Source organism: Microtus oregoni, unplaced genomic scaffold, assembly GCF_018167655.1.
Source record: "Microtus oregoni isolate MIOR12 unplaced genomic scaffold, Mior012 000002F_ref0000024, whole genome shotgun sequence".
NCBI classification, from domain to species: domain Eukaryota; kingdom Metazoa; phylum Chordata; class Mammalia; order Rodentia; family Cricetidae; genus Microtus; species Microtus oregoni.
The window spans coordinates 80,895,367-80,915,376 of record NW_024543061.1 but is presented as its reverse complement, the minus strand read 5'-3'; the positions used below and the strand labels follow the sequence as shown (position 1 = coordinate 80,915,376).

General features: G+C 39.8%; 1 protein-coding gene across 1 annotated transcript in view; it reads right to left on the bottom strand.

Annotated features, from left to right (window-relative positions):
- Positions 1-11,972: 11,972 nt before the first annotated feature.
- Positions 11,973-20,010, bottom strand: part of Pde3a (phosphodiesterase 3A) — a 296,863-nt gene continuing 288,825 nt past the window's right edge. The window contains exon 17 of the transcript XR_005973556.1: positions 11,973-12,092. The gene's annotated coding sequence lies outside the window, so the exon portion shown is untranslated. The remainder of the gene's footprint in view (positions 12,093-20,010) is intronic.

The window sequence follows — 20,010 nt, the reverse complement described above, 5'->3', positions numbered from 1 at the left end:
ATAAATGTACACACACGTATGTATATATGTGTATATGTGTGTGTATGTGTGTGTGTGTGTGTAACTGGAGGTTTCACTCTCACCCATCATTTCCTAAATAACCATTCTGAGGCTTAATATTAATTTCAAACTGTTTGGCCTATTAGCACAGGCTTACTATTAACTAACTCTTACAATTTAAATTAACCCATTTCTATTAGTTTATATTTTACCACAAGGCTCATGGATTGTTACCTCACATCTTACTTCTTAGTGGCTTCTGGCATTTCCCTAACTCTGCCTGTTTTTCCCCATGTCTCTGCTTGGATTTTGTGCCTGGCTCTATTCTACCCAGCTATTCACCAAACCAGCTTTTTTATTAACCAATGGTAATAAAATATATTCACACTATACAGAAGTGCATCCCACCTGTCTCTGTCTCTCTCTCTCTCTCTCTCTCTCTCTCTCTCTCTCTCTCTCTCACACACACACACACACACACACACACACACAATGATAACCAACTAACTAGCAATGATTGGCAGTAAACTTGAATTGAGTCCCATAAATAAAGGGACTGTGGTAAGGAAAAAGATAAGCATGTGATAAAAAAAAATCATCCTTTCAAATTACATAATAGGAAAAAAACCTGAAAGAGTAGGCCCAGCAGGGATATGAGTACTGCCTATAACAAGAGAGAGTGGCTGTGCAGGTTTTTGCTTTTGAGGAAGTAGTCTAGTGAGCTGCTTCATTTTTGGTTTTTTTGGTATGTAATCCCTGCAATATAGGTGAGAGAAGGACAGTAGGTTCAATGTTCACTGCTGGGAGTTTAGAATGAGCCACTGTACATATAATTTCCAGGTATGTCATCTCCATTATAAAAATGAAGGACATGCAAATAAGGGAAATATTGATTGATCAGCATGCATTCATGGCAGAGGGTCTGATTACAGACTAACATAATTAGGGCACTCTATATCTCCCAGTTTGGTTGGAAGCAAAACTTTTGGCTTGAGGAATTTCTGAACCAAGTTTGGAGAAATTCCCTGAGAGGAAGTTGTTTCTTTTCTGTTTTCCTAATGCTAGCCTTCTCTCCATGGGGATCATGTGACTGACTCCAGATCTAGAAATATCATGTGAACATGGGATGTCTTATTCTTGAAAGCTAGTCAGTACCAAAAGGAATCAGAAGCCAACTTGACAAGCTTCTACCAATCAAATATAGGAAACTTTGAATATGAATAATTGTAGTTAGGTGAAACATTTAAATGCTAGAACTTATAAATTCATAATGATACCATAAAAACATTACATGACCACCCTAGGATAGTACTTAATATCAATTTAAATATTTTAAAGTGGAGGTACTTGCAAGAAAACAGCACTTGTACATCACTTTGTATTCAACTCATTTTCCACTTTTTAAAACAGAGGTAAGTTAGTCTCCTTGTAAATTTCAGAATAATGAAAAGAAAATTATTGAACATATATTTTTCAAAACTAATTCATTAAGGAAAAATAGTCATCACTTATCTGCAGGTATAAGGAAATGATTTAGAATATAGTCAGGAATCACACTGGGTTGGCCAGGTAGCAGTGGTACATTCTTTTTAAAGGCCTGTGACATCACTCATTCTTGGAAGCTGGCTAGATTGTCAATAGCAAGCATGTTTCTCTTTATTGAGTGGTTCTTCAATCCACTTAGACAGTTGCTAGTCCACCAACACATGAGCACTACTATTGCATCTTTATGGGTACCTTACCGTACTGGTCATTGTTATGGTTCACAGGTCACCACTAGGTGGGACTGTTGACAGCTCCCTCCCTTGGCAGCTTGCAAGTATTTTTCTGTTTATACCAATGGGCAGAGGGTTTTATTTTAGACCCAGCATGAATTATTCAAGTGTGTGGCGTCTTTATCCATAGGAGCTTACCTTCAACCTCTGAGAGGCAATCAAGGGCTGTGTCTATACTCTTTTGAGAGTCATTGGACTACCCTGTTCACCTACTAGAAAGGAGGTTTCTCATGCCTGGTACTGCGCTTTTTGTTAGATAGTCTATGACTCTTGTGAAAAGCATTGTTAGCCCAAATTGTGTGTACACACACACACAAACACACACACACACACACACACACACACACACACACACATATATATATATATATATATATATAAACTTTTTTCCTCTTCCTTCTTCTGTATTGAACTTTCTCCCTGCTCTCCAGTTGAAGTCTCCTCCCATTTTTCCATTTCCCACTCTGCATCACCTGTATATACACACAGATAAGTATAAGTACCATTCCTTATCAAATAAACTGTCTCTCTATAGCACATGAAGACCACAGAAAACTACAACTGGACACCGATGGAGGAAATGATCATTTGTCTATGTGTTAATTTCATTGATTAATAAAGAAACTGCCTTGGCCCTTGATAGGACAGAAAATTAGGCAGGCGGAGTAAACAGAACAGAATGCTGGGAGGAAGTGAGGCAGATGCCATGCCGCTCCTCTCTGAGCCAGACGCGATGAAGCCAGGTCAGACGTGCTGAATCTTTCCCAGTAAGACTGGTGCTACAACGATTACTAAATATGGGTTGGGCAAGATATGAGAGTTAGCCAAGAAGAGACTAGATATAATGGGACCAGGCAGTGTTTAAATGAATACAGTTTGTGTGTTGTTATTTCAGGTGTAAAGCTAACCATGTGGGAGCTGGGTGGGACAAAAAGCAGGCCTGCCCTCGCTCCTTCTACAGGACACTATACAGAGATCAACGGATTCCAAGGATCCTATCCCCAATAGATACATTTACATCCTAGCTCCTGAATCTATAGCTCAGGGAACATTGTAGAATAGGGGTGAACAGACTGTAAGAGTCAGAATACCAGGAAGTCTTCTGTGAAACAGACTGTCCTAGAAAAGTGACTACATTGATAGGACAAGAACAATAGTAATAACAAGAGATATGCTAATATTAAAGGTAAAAAAATCTCACAGGTTTCCACCCCTAGACAAAGAACTACAAGAACCTAAAAACTGCTGGGAGAAGGAGAAGTAACCTCTCACAGGAATAAGCCCTGTGGTGATATTTTGTTTGTGATCTAACCAATAAAACTTGCCTGAAGATCAGAGTGCAGAGCTAAGCCACTAGTTATCCATAGAAGCCAGGTGTTGGGAGCTTTGGATCCCCAGACCCTGAATTTCCTGTAAACAACTTGTTTTGCTTGCAGCTGCTCTAAGCAAAACCACTTGTTTTCCTGTGTTTGCAGCTGCTCTGAACACAAGACCCTCAGGAGTTCCTGAGGGCAGGTGAGTGGTTTCTGGTGGATTTGGCTGGGGCATGGCTATCAGTTAAGGATCCCAATATAAACTGCCCTGGAAAGCAATAAAGGGGATATTCTTGGGGAATTCAAGGATGACCCGTGTCTCTGTCCCTTTGTGTTTGTGTGTTTAAATCTCTAGCCCCTTTCCTGGCTTGTGAAATATCCTGTAGGCACTACAGGTGGAAACCCCAGTGAGATCAGGAACCAGGGAGCACTGAGAGATCACCCTCAGGAGTGGTGAGAGTAGATTGAATATGGGTATGTCTTTGTGTCTTTGTTTGTGTGTTGGTTCATCCCCAGACTCTTGCCCAATAGTGGCTCCAGGTGGTGAGGATGCCACAGCAGGAGGCACCACAGAGATCAGGAACTAGAGACTCTCTCTGAGGGATACCCGCTGGAAAGCTGGCCAGCAGGGAAGTAATAAAGAGGAGGCAGGAGGGTGAATTGAAAGCCTCAAAAAGAATGGAAGAAAAAAAATAAGTTTAAAAGAGACAGGGTGTAGACAGTCAGATTAAAAGGAGTAGAGAAATAATAAGCCATTAAAAGATGGAATGTGCGCAGAGAATTTGGATTATGTATGTGTTTTTTCATTCCCAGAGATTCTCTGAGGAATCTGGAAGATTGACCAGTAGGAAAGTGATAAAAAGGAGGCAGGAGGGTGAATTGAAGCCTTGGAAAAGATAGAATGTGTTCAGATGTGTACTGTTGTATTTTCTTCTGTTTTGGTTTTTTACTAGAGTGATATTTATGCACCAAGACTCCCTAAAATGTCACTGTGAATACTCCCAAAGAAACTTCACCCAATAAACAGCAGGAAGTAATTTAAGAGAAACAATACCCAAATTCCCTAAATGTTTACTGTAGGTTGTACGGCCAAAGGGTATGCTGTGAGCAGCAGCATTGAGTCCTGTTGTGGTGACTGAGGTGGCAGAGGAAGGCAGCAGCAGCAGCAGCTCAATTGAGAGTCCTGATTTACTTCTTGCACCATTGCAAACCCAGAGCAAGTGCTGCTTGGGCCAGAAGGTGGCTGGAGTAGAACTTTGCAAGAGAGGCAGCTAACTCCTGCAAATGCAGAGTCCCAGAAGGTGGGGGTGGTGCAAGGAGTCGTTGCAGTTGCCTGCTCTGTGCCCCAGGAGTTTGTGGCACAGGCAGCAGTCTTTCCCACAGAACCCGAGGTGTTGCCTATTAGCTCAATATGGGAAATAACCAGGCCAGCTTAAGAAAAACAATTATATTTTTAATGGTTATAATGGGAAACTCACACCACAAGAACGGGGAGTCCAACTTCTTCTGTCAGGCGGGAATCTCGCAGAGAGAGTGCGCACTTGGTCCACCCAGTTTTCTTCCTGGGCTCCAGCTAGCCACACCTTAACTAGGCGTGATTGGTTAACAAAGCTTCCCCATCATCTCCCCTATTTGTCTAAACAAGATCTATCCAAACCCAATACAACTACATACAATAGGAACAGATACCAAATATAAAATAACAAACAATATAAACAATATTAAGCAAAGAACACATAAAAAAAGTTTTACTAAACATTCTATTTCAAGGAATCTAAATCTTGCATTGAAATTAAGCTTGGCTAAATCATGACGAACCTGCAAGTAGCCACGGAAGGTCCCCAAGCTTGCCTGTTGTACCAGCCAGTTGTGGTGGCACATGCCAGAAGGAGGCAGAGGCAGGAGGATCTGGAGTTTGAAGATGACTGCAGAGCCATCCTGGATGAGACTTCAGGATCACCAAGGGTGGCTGCTATTGTCACCACTGCAGCCTCCTTCATGGCAGCTAGAATTGTCATCATCCAGAGGGCTGCTGTGACTATCTTGTAGCCAGCATTAGCACTTAATTTCATATTGAACACAGAATGAGTATGTTCACTAGGGCATTTTCCAAATTATTGCTATCATATTTGTGCTATGCCTATGCCAGTCCAAAACCTTTGCTAATTATATAGAAAAGAGAGAGCTGTTGGGGGCTGTGGATCCACAGACCCTGAATTTCTTATAAACAACTTGTTATGCTTTCAATTGCTCTGAGTAAAACAATTTGTTTTCCTGTTTGCAGCTGCTCTGAGCACAAGACCCTTAGGAGTTCCTGGTGGCAGGGGAGTGGTTTCTGGTGGGTTTGGCTGGGTTGTGGCTATCAGTTAAGGATCCCTATATAAGCTACCCTGGAACACAATAAAGGGGGCATTATTTGGGAATTCAAGGATGACCCATGTCTCTGTCTCTGTGTGTTTGTGTATTTAAGTTTCCAGCTCCTTTCCCAGCTCACGAACTATCCTGAAGTGCAGGCACTACAGCTAGGCAGTGGCGGCTCACACCTTTAATCCCAGCACTCAGGAGGCAGAGGTAGATATCAAAAAGATACAGAGCCAGACAGTGGTGACTTGTAACAGGAAGGCCACTTGCTTGTCCTGACTGTGCAGAACTGAAATAATCACACAGAAAACATATTCATTAAAACACTGCTTGGCCCATTAGCTCTATCTTTTTATTGGCTAACTTTTATATTAATTTAACCCATTTCTATTCATCTGTATATATCCATGTGATAGTGGCTTACCAGCAAAGATTCAGCGTATTTGTCTCTAATAGCTACATGGTGTCTCTCTTTCTCCACCCTTCTTTCTCCCAGCATTCAGTTCCATCTTCCCTGCTTACATAAGTTCTTCCCTATCAATACACCAAGGCAGTCTCTTTATTCATTAATGGTAATGACAGCACACAGAGGGTATGGTATGATGGACCACGCCCTCCTGAAGGGTTGCTGTGAACACCCTCAAAAAACTACTTCACTTGACTGCTGACTGAGACGAACCTGGCACACAGGTTATACCATGAAAGACCTAAATAACAGCGCCCCCATTCAGCAGGAAGCAGTTCGGAGAGAAATAACTATGTCGATATTCCCAAATATTGTTTATAAATGTTCCTTTACATTTAAAGGGGAATATGATATAGATATGAATAATTTGCATTGGTATGGATTTTAAGGTCAATTTTGTTATATGTATATGTATTTCTGATATTAAGGCATTGTGATTTTGTAGTTCATTTAAAAATGTAATGTATATAGGTTGTTAATAGATAATCATTGATAATTGTCAAGCTTGTAGTTATGTTAGATTTTCTAGATGTGCATAGATATATATTTAGATAGACATTCTTCATATATTTCAAAGACTACAGAATAGGACATTTAATGTTTTAATAACTTAGGGTTTTTCGTGACAATGAGACACTCTGCTCCTGGCAGCACCAAGAAGAAGATGGGCATCGAAGAGGATCCTTATGGAGTTTGATAGCCATTTGGGCAAGAAACTGCTCTTGCCTGGACTATTGCATAAACTGGACACAGAGAACCCACAGAGAGAGGACTACTGAACTTGCCTAAAGGTGAGATGATCTTTCGAGGTTCCTGATTCATGAAAGAGTCTGTGAGACATTCTGCAGGACACAGCAGATAGTGACTGAACTGCCTTTGAAATTTCCTGCTTCATGGAAATGTCTGCTGGATACTATGGGCCTGAAGGCTATGGGCCTGAAGGCCAAAGATGGCTGCCCCAGCAGTACAAAAGAACTTTGGGTGACTGTCCAGGCAGTGAGATGTCTCTGTTGTTTCTAGAGTTTTGGAAGTTGCTTATTTCTTATTTAATTAGGTAATATTATATCCTTCTGGAGTCTTTGATGGAGTTAAAGAATATATAGATAGTTATAGTTTTCCTTAGTTATGATAAAAGATAAAGTAGATGTGAATATTATAGCTGTAATTCTTGCTTTATAACTGTTTTGTTATATGTAATTTTGCTATGTTAAAGTTAAAGCCTTTCCTTTTTGTTTAAACAGAAAAAGGGGAAATGATAGAGAAAGATCATTGGCTAATAAAGAAACTACCTTGGCCCATTTGATAGGCCAGCCTTTAGGTGGGTGGAGTAAACAGAACAGAATGCTGGGAGGAAGAGGAAGTGAGCTCATATTCCTTAGCTCTGCTCTCTGGGGCAGACACGATGAAGTTCTGACCCAGGATGGACGTAGGCTCGAATTTTCCCGGTAAGCGCACCTCAGTGCTACACGCATCAATAGAAATGGGTAATCAAGATGTCAGAATTAGCCAGTAAGAAGCTAGAGCTAATGGGCCAGGCAGTGTTTAAATGAATACAATTTGTGTGTTGTTATTTTGGGTAAAGCTAGCCAGTGGCTGGGAGCCGGGCAGCAGGACTGCAGCACACAGCTCCTACAACAGACATACAACTTTCCCTTTTCTGTTTAAATAAAAAGGAAGGCTTTAAATTTAACATAGTAAAATTATATACAACAAAACAGTTATTAAGCAAGAATTACAGTTACAATATTTCTATTTATTTTATCTTTTATCATAACTAAGGAAAACTATAAGTTCTTCAATTCCATCAAAGACTCCAAAAGGATAGAATATTACCTAAGTAAACAGGAAGTGCATTGCAAGCAACTTCTAAAACAGAGACATCTTGCTGCCTGTACAGTCACCCAAAGTTCTTCTGTACCATTGCAGCATCCATCTTCAGCCTACAGGCCCACAGTATCCAGAAGACTTTTCCATGAAGCAGGATATTTCAAACAGTTCTGCCTATATTGGCAGTTTGCCAGTCACTTTCTTCTTTATCCTGCAAAGTGTCTCGCAGACTCTTTCATGAAGCAGGAACCCTGAAGGATTGTCTCACCTTTAGGCAAGTTCAGCAGTCATTTCTCTGTGGATCCTGCTTGTCCAGTTCCAACCAATTCCATAAGGAGCCTCCTTGATGCCCATCTTCTTCTTGAAGTAGCTTTTGATGTCAGGAGCAGATGTATCTCATTGTCATGAAAAGTCCTAAGTTACTAAAACATTTTAAATGCCGTATTCTGAAGGTCTCTGAAAGACTTGAAGAATACCTATATCTATTAACTTATATTTCTTAATTATACATTACATTTTTAAATGAACTATATAAACACAATACCTTAATCAAGAACAAAAGTATAACAAAATTTACAGTATATACAGTTATATACAGTATAACAAAATTTACCTTAAATTTGTATCAATAGAGCAAGATCCACAACAGCAAATTATTCATCTCTATAGCATATACCCCTTTAAATGTAAACAAACAATATTTTGGAATATGGGCATAGATTTGTCTATACTATTTCCTGCTGTTTGGGGGTGCTGTAAATCAGGTCTTTCATGGTGTATTCTGTGTACTAGGTTCATCTCTGTCAGCAGTTGAGTGAAGTAGTTTTTGGGCTGTGTTTTCTGCAACCTTTCAGGGGAATGTGGTCTATCAAATCATATTGGTCTAGAAGCAATCTACAAGTTCTCATCTTCTGTGAAAACAAAAGAAGAACCTCTTTTCCAAAGCACCATATCCTTAGGCCCAAATTCTGAAGTCAAGATACCTTTATAATATACATGCTGGTTTAGTTTAGCAACCCATACAATGAAATGCCTCTCCATACTTAGCTCCTTCACAGTCAAGGAAAACACAATATATACATAATCTGGACTCTCTGAGAATTTTCCATCTTTAGGCAGCTTATTTTTCTTTACTCCCTTTAATCTATGATTATCTGTACTCTGTCTCTTGAAAGACTTTACCATTTTTTAAAGCATTAACTTTATTTTACAACTCTCTATATTCTCTTTCTTCTCTCTTCCAAGCTTGCATACATTTATCCAACACTATGACTCATTTAGAGTTCTTTTCCATCTGAATTGGTCTTTATTGTGTATCTCTAATTATTTTTTGATCAGAAGCATTTCATAAAATGCTAAGCCACTTGGTCTAAGTAGCCCTGGGTGCTGGCTCCGCCTCTCTCAGGCTTTAAATATGGTGCAGGTAGTTCACCTCAGCTCAAGACTGTCACCTTTGTGAAGGTATGTTCCAGTATCTTGAAAACAATTTGATGGTGAGTGCTAAGTATTTGGTAGTACCAACAGAACAGATTGTCAAATCTCTGTGTTCTAAGCCATGCATACTCAGTGTTCATTGTACACTGTATATCTTGTTTATACATATTTTACAATTTCTAGAATTACATTTGAATAAATGACAGGATAGGTGGTTAAAGTGTATGAAGATGAAGATTGCATTAATTTCTATAAGCTACAAAGTCAAAATTGACACATAATATCTATCTATATAACTTTTCAATACTGGAATCTAGAAAGATGTCTCATCAGTCGATAGAACTCCCTGCTCACTCAGAGGACCCAAATTTTGCTCCCAACATCTACATCAGGTGGTTCAAAACTATCTGTAACTCCAAAGGATCCAATGCCTTCTTCTGGCCTTTGTGGGTACCCACACACATGTAGTATTTATGCACACAGACAGTATACACAAATAAATGCAAATAAACTTAAAAAGAAAACTCTGCTCTCCACGTTTTTTTTTCCCTTCTATCTGTACTTCCCTTGGTTGAGAGCTCTTAGTTATAACATAGTCAAAAAAACTCATTTCTTCAGGGTCTGCTGCACCAGCACAGCTTGGATGCTGAGACTGGGGGGTTGCTGGGGTTGAGAAATGGAGACGTCTCTTCAGGTGGAAGAACATCAACTTTTATTTTGCCCCATCTGCGTATTATAACTTTATGCAGATGATGCAGATGACAAGAGACATGCTGAGCAGCCAGAGATCAAGATCAAAGAATTGTGTACTGGGAACACTTCTGTGGAAATCCACCAGCCAGAAAGAACACAAACATCTTTGATGATTTGCAAGGAAGTTTAGCTGTCAGTCAGGGGGATTGAAGGCAGCCAGATCACAACAACTCCTCCCTTTTTATTTTATAAAATAAACGGTGCCTGTCTTAGGTTACTTTGAGTGGAATACCTTGCCCATCATAGGGAATAGCCATCGAATATTCCCTGTCTAAGGTGGCATCCTGCCCCCAGAGTATTGCCCATCCGTGGCTACTGCTTATCCAGAATCTGCAGCCAAAGTTGTGTGGATTTCAGATGTGCATCCATTGCTAGGAGTGCCTGTTGGGTGACACTCATCTGATTTTGATACTAGCAGTGGAATCGACAAAGGATCCAGACACATAGCCCTAAACCAAGTATTCCCAGGACTGACAGTGCCAATGAGCCAGACCAGTGCTGCAACCATCCCTGTACTTTAACCATCCAAGCCCATTAACCATTGGCCTGGACAGGTTCAACCCAGGTGGAATTTATGGCTTAATTAGTATGCACTAACGGAGTGTAAAATTAACAAAAGCAATATTCCAAATCTGAATCTGTCCTATTGTGAATCTGTAATTTTTTTTTTACAATCCAGGAGCATTTTTTAAAATGTTAAGCATCGCTTGCTGAAGGTTAATATTCAGGAGGATGCCTATATGTTTTTCTTTGGGTTCTCCTTATTTAGCTTCTCTAGGATCAGTAATTATAGGCTCAATGTCCTTGGTTTATGGCTAGAAACCAAATATGAGTGAGTACATCCCATGTTCCTCTTTTTGGGTCTGGCTTACCTCACTCAGGATAGTGTTTTCTATTTCCATCCATTTGCATGCAAAATTCAAGAAGTCCTTGTTTTTTATTGCTGAGTAGTACTCTAATATGTATATATTCCATACTTTCTTCATCCATTCTTCCATTGAAGGGCATCTATGTTGTTTCCAGGTTCAGGATATCATAAACAATGCTGCTATGAACATCGTAGAGCATATACTTTTGTTGTATGATAAGGCCATTCTTGGGTATATTCCCAAGAATGGTATTGCTGGGTCCAAGGGTAGCTAAATAAGGAGAACCCAAAGAAAAACATATAGGCATCCTCCTGAATATTAACCTTCATCAGGCGATGAAAGGAGACAGAGACAGAGACCCACATTGGAGCACCGGACATAAACCTCAAGGTCCAAATCAGGAGTAGAAGGAGAGAGAGCACGAGCAAGGAACTCAGGACTGTGAGGGGAGCACCCACACACTGAGACAATGGGGATGTTCTATTGGGAACTCACCAAGGCCAGCTGGACTGGGTCTGAAAAAGCATGGGATAAAACCCGACTAGCTGAACATAGCGGACAATGAGGACTACTGAGAACTCAAGAACAATGGCACTGGGTTTTGATCCTACTGCACGTACTGGCTTTGTGGGAGCCTAGGCAGTTTGGATGCTCAACTTATTAGACCTGGATGGAGGTGGGGGTTCCTTGGACTTCCCACCGGACAGGGAATCCTGATTGCTTTTCGGGCTGAGGAGGGGGGGTACTTAATTGGCGGAGGGGGAGGAAAATGGGAGGCAGTGGCAGGGAAGAGACAGAAATCATTAATAAATAAATAAATTTAAAAAATAAATAAATGAAAAAATAAAAAAAAATGTTAAGCAGTTCTTAAAAACTTAAGTTGTACCATGTAGGGGTAATACAGTACAGCCTGTTTACTGCCAGTCTAAACCTTAATTGCTCTGTTATTATGGTAATTACGATAGTTCCTGCCTGAGGTCAGCACAGTTCAGCATGGAGCAGCCAGCTCCTGCCTCAGATCCATTTGGTGCCCCTGGGCTGTGCACACACAGTTCCAGGCACACAGCAAGTCCACATTGGAGCCACACTTAGCAGTTTAATTCTGAGACTGAGCATGCAGCACAGAAACTCTTTTCAGCCAAATCTGACAGAGCACTGGGCAGTCTGAAAACATCTCTCTGTATGGCGACAGGAATCCTCCATGCTCTCCCGCCTGACCAAGTCTGATTTCACCATCTGCCCAGGCAGGAAGAGCTGGACCAAGGGCATGGTCCCAGCTACTTTCCTCCCGATCCTGAGAGAAAACAGAAACATAAAGTCCCATAAAAGCCATTGAAATGCAATCAGGGTTCCCTGACCTGTGGGAAGTCCAAGGACCACCCACCTCCATCCAGGTCTAGTAAGGTGAGCATCCAAACTGCCTAGGCTCCCACAAAGCCAGTATGTACAGTAGGATCAAAAACCCATTGCCATTGTTCTTGAGTTCTCAGTAGTCCTCATTGTCCACTATGTTCAGCAAGTCCGGTTTTATCCCATGCTTTTTCAGACCCTTGATGAGGGAGGGGGACTTGATCAGGGGAGGGGGAGGGAAATGGGAGGTGGTGGTGGGGAGGAGGCAGAAATCTTTAATTAATAAATAAATAAATAAAAAAGAGCTACAAAAAAAAAGCCATTGAAATGCTTTAAAGTCAGAGTTTGCACTGGCAGCACAGCCCCAGGAAGCCGCGCTTTAAAATGACGCAGCTTTTTTTCTGTTGCTGTTGCTGAATCAGGAAATCTCTCTACAGAACATCCTAGCAAATAGCAAAAGGCTGTGTTAAACTCTTTTTTGTGTGTGCTTAAAATTAAGCTCTCTCTCAGGTTTTATGTGGAGTTCATTACCACGTTGGGCGCCACTCTGTTGTATGGAGCAGTGGGGCTGTGTCCTGCCACCCAGCTAGCTTTACCCAAAATAATTACACAGAAACTGTATTCTTTTAAACACTGCCTGGCCTATTAGTTCCAGCCTCTTATTGGCTAGCTCTTACATATTGATCTAACCCATTTCTAATAATCTGTGTAGCCCACGAGCTGGCTTACCAGGAAAGATCTTAACCTGCGTCTGTCTGGAGTGGGAGAATCATGGTGACTGACTGACTCGGCTTTTTTCTCCCAGCATTCTGTCTGTCTACTCCACCTACCTAATTTTCTGTCCTATCAGGGCCAAGTCAGTCTCTTTATTTAACCAATGAAATTATCACAAAACAGAAGACCCTCCCCCATCACCCCTCTCAAATTGAAGACCCTACAGACCCCCTCCTCAAAACCCTCAGCTAGCATGCTCCCTGGGGAACGTCCTGTTTGCTTAAAAAAAAAAAAATAAAACAACTCTCTGGATCAGCAGCCAGCCTGCTCCCGTAAGAACATCCCATGTGCCTGAGAGAGCAGGAGATAGAGATAGGAAGACTGCAAGGCAAGATGTCAATAAGATAGGATGTCAACAAAGTAGGTTAGCTATAAGATAGGAACAGGATGATTGTTGCCAGGCATCCATGCTGAGAGAGGAAACCATTCATGCCCCCGCCTCATTCCGGTCAACCGATAACCACGTTTTTGCTTCTGTAAGCTTGCTTTTGCTCTCCCCTATAAAAAGCCTGCCCTCCAGTTGGCAGGCACGCAAATCTTCCGAGAGATCTTGCTGCCCACAGGTACCTGTGTCTACTCAATAAACCTCTTGCGATTTGCATCCATACGGTCTCAGCCTGATCCTTGGCATTGGGGAGGTCTCCTCCCGAAAAGAGGTCCTCGTCGAGGGTCTTTCATTATGATGGTTGAGTTCCATAACAATGCAATACAGTGCTAGGAGTAATGCACATAACATGATTAACTATTGAAAAGTTCAAAGATCCAACAGCAGTATCTGCGGTGGCAGATATAGCAATAACAGCAACCATGGATACAGTGATTCCAAGGTCTCTCTTCTGCTGATACAAAACAACAGGGATGCATCCTTCATCCTTAACTGGCACAGGCATGGCAGCAGGAATCCTTACAAGGAGAATGGTGCCTTCTATGGTCTAGCACTTGTTTCTTATTTGCTGATACTCCTGACAGTGCTGTGGTATCCCCCAGGCCAGGCACCGACTAGACCAGAGCAAAGTGCCTTCTGATCACCCACCTACCAAAGCTCTGCTCCAGCTGCCTTTTTGCCCCAGCCACACTCACTCTGGGTCCAAACTGGTGCATGGAGCAGAGCAGAAATCAGGGAAGCAGGTTCACTGTTCCTGAGCCATTAAGGGGGCCCCACTTAAACAATCTTTAGGGAACTTGGGTGCCATCAACCTGTCTGGCTACTTCCTGCTGAACAGGGGTGCTGCATTCTTGGGAGTATTTTATAGCAACATTTCAGGGGGTCTTGTGAATCAAACCACATGAATTTGCAATGAATCCACAGGTTCTCATCTTCTGTGGAGACTAAAGTAGAACCTCTTTTCCAAGGCATCAATTCTTTAGGCCCATTTTTTTTAAGTCAAAATACCTTTCTTAGCAGTTCCCAGAATCAAATGTCTTTCTCCAGTCCAGAACACAAAGGACAACACAATCAATAAAATAACATACATCTGTACATATTCTATCTTTTTGAGGCCCTTCATTCACCCTCCTTCATTCTCTTTATTACTTCTCTCCTGGTCAGTCTTTCAGAGGGCCTCCCTCAGAGCATCTCTGGGATGAAAAAACACATATGTTGCTGGAAGGTTTACAGCTAGTAACTACTCGCCTACTGGGCCATGGCCTCATAGACTATTTACCCAGATGCAAAAGCTCATCCAGCGCTTCCTCTCATCCTCCTGGTTCCCACATGGGTAGACTAGATTGTTTTGGATCTCATCTCCATCTGCTGTTCAAGCAGAGAATCCTGGTTTTGTAAGTTTTCCCCCTAAATAAATAATGGTCTATCTCTCAATTCTGAGCCAGTATGAGATTTCTTTTAAGTGCCTGATTTCTCTGCCCTTCACAATACTCCTTTTAATCTGACTTGGATTGTTCCCAGTCTGGAACATTTAAACCCCCTCCTATAATAAACCAGGGGCTAACTTTAGCAATCATTTGTATGAAATCTTCTGCTGAATTCCTTGTTACTTCCATGCCTTGTTGCTTTGCTTTTTGAGGCCTTCAATTCACCCTCCAGCCTCTTCTTTATACTTGCTAGTCTTTTGGAGGGTATTACTGAGAGTATCTCTGGGGATGAAAAAAACACATTACCTTCTCCAATATGTTCCTCGATTTATCTGTCTGACAGAGCAACCCTGTTCATGAAACCCTACTTCCCAGATTTAGGTGGGACCTCCACTTGCCACGCCAGTGCAGATTGGATGCCAAGACTGGCGGGTATGCTGGGATTGAGGCATGGAAGCTTCTTTTCAGGTGGAAGAACATCAACCTTTATATTTCCCTAGCTAAAGTCTTTTATACCCTTATGCAGATGGCAAGAGACATGCTGAGCAGTCAGAGGTCAGGATCAAGGCATCGTGTACTGGGAACACTTCTGTGGAAATCCACCGGCCAGAAAGAACACAAACATCCTTGTTGATTACAAGGAAGTTTAGCTGTCAGTCAGGGGGAGTGGGGGCAGCCTGATCACATCAAGGGTCATGTTCTTTCGGCTTCTTGTTTTTATTGGGTGGTTCTATTTTTCTCATTACATTCACTATTCAATATGGAAACCTTCACAGGGAACTTTCTAAGTTCTGAGAATTATCTTTCTTGCCAAGAGTTTGCATCTGAAGTCCTATTTCAACTTAAGAGACTCGATTCCATCTTGTCCTCTTTAGGTGGTGCTGTAACAGGAGAGAAGAGAAATGGCCTAATGGTTTCAGCTTCAGGGTGGGAAAGCCATTGTGTCTTTTGGCAAAACCATTCCATGATAAGAAATGTCTTCTCTAAACAAGCTTGTGAATCTATTTGTGGAGAGGAAAGACATCAACACAAGGAGGAAGGCACACTGGAAAGGTCAAATACGTCAAAGGTCAAAAAAGACGTTATAGTAATATAGAAGCAGGAAAATATCACACGACTTATTTCTTTGTATACTAATTAAAATCTACAAAATATAAACAAGCAGAATCAAGTTTCAAAGATAGAAACTAAAATAAGTGAGAGAGTAGCTATAATAGGGAGGGATTCAAGTCCTGTTAATAATCTATAAATCTAATACCTCTGTATTCTCATCTTCTGCCTGTCTATAAAGGACTCACTGGTTCCCCAGAGTGAACTCTGGTAGAGCTGTGTCTCTGCTTATCATTAGGATCTTAAGAAAAATGGTAGATGTTGCTGATGTATTCCCCTGGGAAATATTTTTTTTTCAAAATCTGTCATAGAACAAATAGCAACATAGGCCATAGCCAGGGATGGTTAAGAATATGTGTTTTTATTATGACAGACCATGCTCCAGCATTGCAATTCTCATAGCAGATGTTTGAAGTCAACTTTTCAATAGTTCAGTAACTTACTGTAAGTGATTCTCTCTCTCTCTCTCTCTCTCTCTCTCTCTCTCTCTCTCTTTGCTTTCTCTGCTGCTTTTTCTAGCTTTTGTTATTGAATTGCCAATTCCCTTGTGGGTATGATGTGTTCTTCTTTATTTTATTTTCTTACTTTGGTTGAACTCTGAATGATAGTTCCCCAAATACCTGTGCCCTAATTCATGGGAACTGTAAATAAATTCTATCATTCCTGGAGTGACTCTTAATGTGTCTTTAAGATTAAAAGTCATAAAATAAAGAAATTAATGTTGACTTATTTAGTTCATATGAATCTTTAAAAACAGGGATGGGACACAAAGTTTGGTTGGTAGAGTGTTTGGCTTGCATGCATAAAGCCTTGTGTGTGATCCCTAGCATCTCATAAACAAACCGTGGTGCTGAATGTCTCTAATCCAGAAGTTGAGAAATGGAACAGATGGAAATCTCTGGGTCATCCTCAGCTATAGTATGAGTTTGAGGCTAGTCTGAAACACATGAAACCTTATCTCACAAATTACTACAACAACTGCTATGTATTGATGTCTACAATCTACATGGAGTTAGTTTTTTATGTAAGGTAATAGATATGAGTATAATTTTATTCTATGACATTGTAGACATGTAGTTTTCTCAGCACCATTTCTTGAAGATACTTTCACCTAGTTTGTGCATTTGGTAACTTTGTCAAATATCAGATTGCTGTAATTTGTATATTTATGCTTGAGTTTTCTGTTTTGTTCTATTTGTTTACATGTCTATTTTTGTGCCAGTACTACAGTGTTTTAATTGCTATGACTCTGTAGTAGACCTTGAAATCTGAAATGGTAATATCTCCAATATTGTTCTCTTTAATTAGGATTGCCTCAGCTTTTGTTATGTGAAGGTATTTTCCCTCTAGTCCTACCTTTCTAGGACTTTTTATCAGGAAATCATATTGGACCTTGTCAAATGCTTTATCTGCTTCTATTGAAAAGATGTTGTGATTTTTGTTTTAAGACCATTTGCTGTGGGATAATGCTCTTGTACACTGTACAGATTTGTCACTCATATTAGTTTAATAAAACTGTGGATTGGTCAGTAGACTTACAGGAAGTATAGGCAGAGTGACCAGACTAAGAAAATTCTGGGAAGAGGAAAGGCAGAGAATCAGTTGTAAACCAGACACAAGGGAAGCAAGATGATAATGACTTACTGAGAAAAGGTACCAAGCTACATGACTAAACATAGACAAGAATAATGGGTTAATTTAACCCATAAGAGATAGTTAGTAATAAGCCTGAGCTAAAAGGCCAACACTTTATAATCACTATAAGCCTCTGTGTGTTTCTTTGTGACTGAATGGCTGTGGGATCAAGCAGGAGAGAAACTTCTATCTACATCCATTGATGTGATTCATTACATTTATTGACTTGAATGCGTTGAACCATTCCTGCATCTCCAGACAAATCTAACTTGGTCATGATTTGATATATCACTGTGTGTTGATTATAAGCATTTTATTGAGAATTTTTGAATCTATGTTTACCAGGGATATTATCCTGTAATTTCCTCTTTTTGTTGTATCATTGCCTACTTTGGGTACTAGAATAATATTGGTTTCATAGGAGTTTGGACATATTCCTCTATTTATATTCTTTTCATTAATTTTAGGAATAGTGGCTGTATATTGTTGATAGTCTGGTGATATTTAGCTTTGAATCCACCTGTGACTGAGATATTTTCTCATTTCCTCCATCCACCCCTAAGTGGAAGGTCTTTCAAACTATTCTGTTGTTATGATTCAATTTAGGTTGCTGATCTCTTATTGTTTTAAGTTTTGTGGTTTGTATGGATCTAGAAACCCATCTATTTCTTTTAGATTTTCCTTAATGGGATTTTTAAAGTATTCACTTATATTCAGAATTTCTTTGGTGTCTGTTGTAGTCTCTGTTCATTTCTGATTCTTTTATTTTGGGTCTTTGTTTTCTTTCTTTTGGTTAATTGGGCCAATGATATTTGATTTCATTATTTTCTTAAAGAATGTTATGAGATTAATTGATTCTTTTTTATTATTTTCTTTGTTTCTATGTCACTAATTGCTGCTGATTTTTATTTCTTTCCATCTACATCATTTGGGTTTATTTTATTATTACTTTTTCAAGTTCTTGAGTTGCATTATTAGGTCATTTGTTCTTTTCTAATTTTTTTATGTAGAAAGTTAGAACTATATATCACCCTCATAGGGTAGCTTTTAATGTGCTCCCAAGGTTCTGTTGTATTTTTTTCTATTTAACTTAGTTCCAGGAATGTTTTTTTTCTTGATTTCTTCTCTGATCTATCCATCATTTATTAGTGATCTGTTTAATAGCCCTGAGTCCATCTGAGTTTACATAATTATGAGGGATTTGTTGTCTGTTTGCTTTAAGATCAATTACAATATGGCTAGATAGAATACACAGAATTATTTAAAATTTTCTACATTTGTTAAAGATTTGGGGGCTTTTTTCCAAGTACATTAGAGATTCTTCTGTGGGCTGCTGAGTAGGCTCTATATTCCTTAGTGTTTTAGTGGAATATTCTGTAACTATCTGTTAAGCTCATTTGGTGTATGATGTCATTTAATCCTAATGATTTTCTGTTCTGTTTATCTTTTGCTCAGATGACTTGTCAATTGGCAAAAGTGTAGTACTGAAATACCCTACAATTAATTAATTGATGTTTATCTTTGTACTTTTTCCCCCCAAATTTAGGCACACCAGAGCTTGGCACATATCTGTTTAAGATTGTGACATCTTGGATCTATTTGCATTCTTCTATATGTTGACATCCACTTATGCCAGCAACATTTGTTGAAGATGCTTTTTTTTTCCATTGTCCAATTTTGGCTTGTCAAATATCAGGTATTCATAGATATGTGGATTAAAATGTCAGGGTCTTCAATTCAATTCCATTGATCCATGTGTCTTTTTTTATGCCAATATCAAGCTGTTCTTCTTATGGTAGCTCTATAGTACAGCTTAAAGTCAGGGATGGTGATGTTTTTAGAAATTCCTTTACTGTACAGGATTGTTTTGGCTATCCTGGTTTTTTTTTGTTTTTTTTTTTTTGTATTTCCTTGTGAAGATGAGGAGTATTGTTCTTTCAAAGTTTGTGAAGTGTTGTATTGGGATCTTCATGGGGATTGCATTGTCTCTATATATTGCTTTTGAATAAGACTGCCATTTTTACTATGTTGATCCTACCTATGCTAGTGCATGGAACATCTTTTCATTTCCTGATACCTCTTTCACTTGTTTGGCTAGAGTTACCCCCAAGATATTTTATTTTATTTGTGGCTATTTGTAAACAATGACGTTTCTCTGATTTGTTTATCAGCCCTCTATTTATTTATTTATTTATTTATATGTATACTATCATATCATCTGCAAATAGTAAGAGATTGACTTCTTCCTTTCCCAATTGTATCCCCTTGATCTCCTTTTGTTTTCTTATTGCTCTAGTTAGAACTTTGAGTACTATATTGAATAGATATGGAAAGAGTGGACAACCTTGTCCTGTTTCTCATTTTAGTGGAATAGCTTTAAATATCTTTCCATTTAATTTGATGTGGGATGTTGGCTTGCTGTGTATTGTTTTATTATGTGTAGATATATCCTGCTATATCCAAGACCTGTGTGAAATAACCCAGATCCAGAGAGACAAACATGGTATATACTTAATCATAAGTGGGTATTA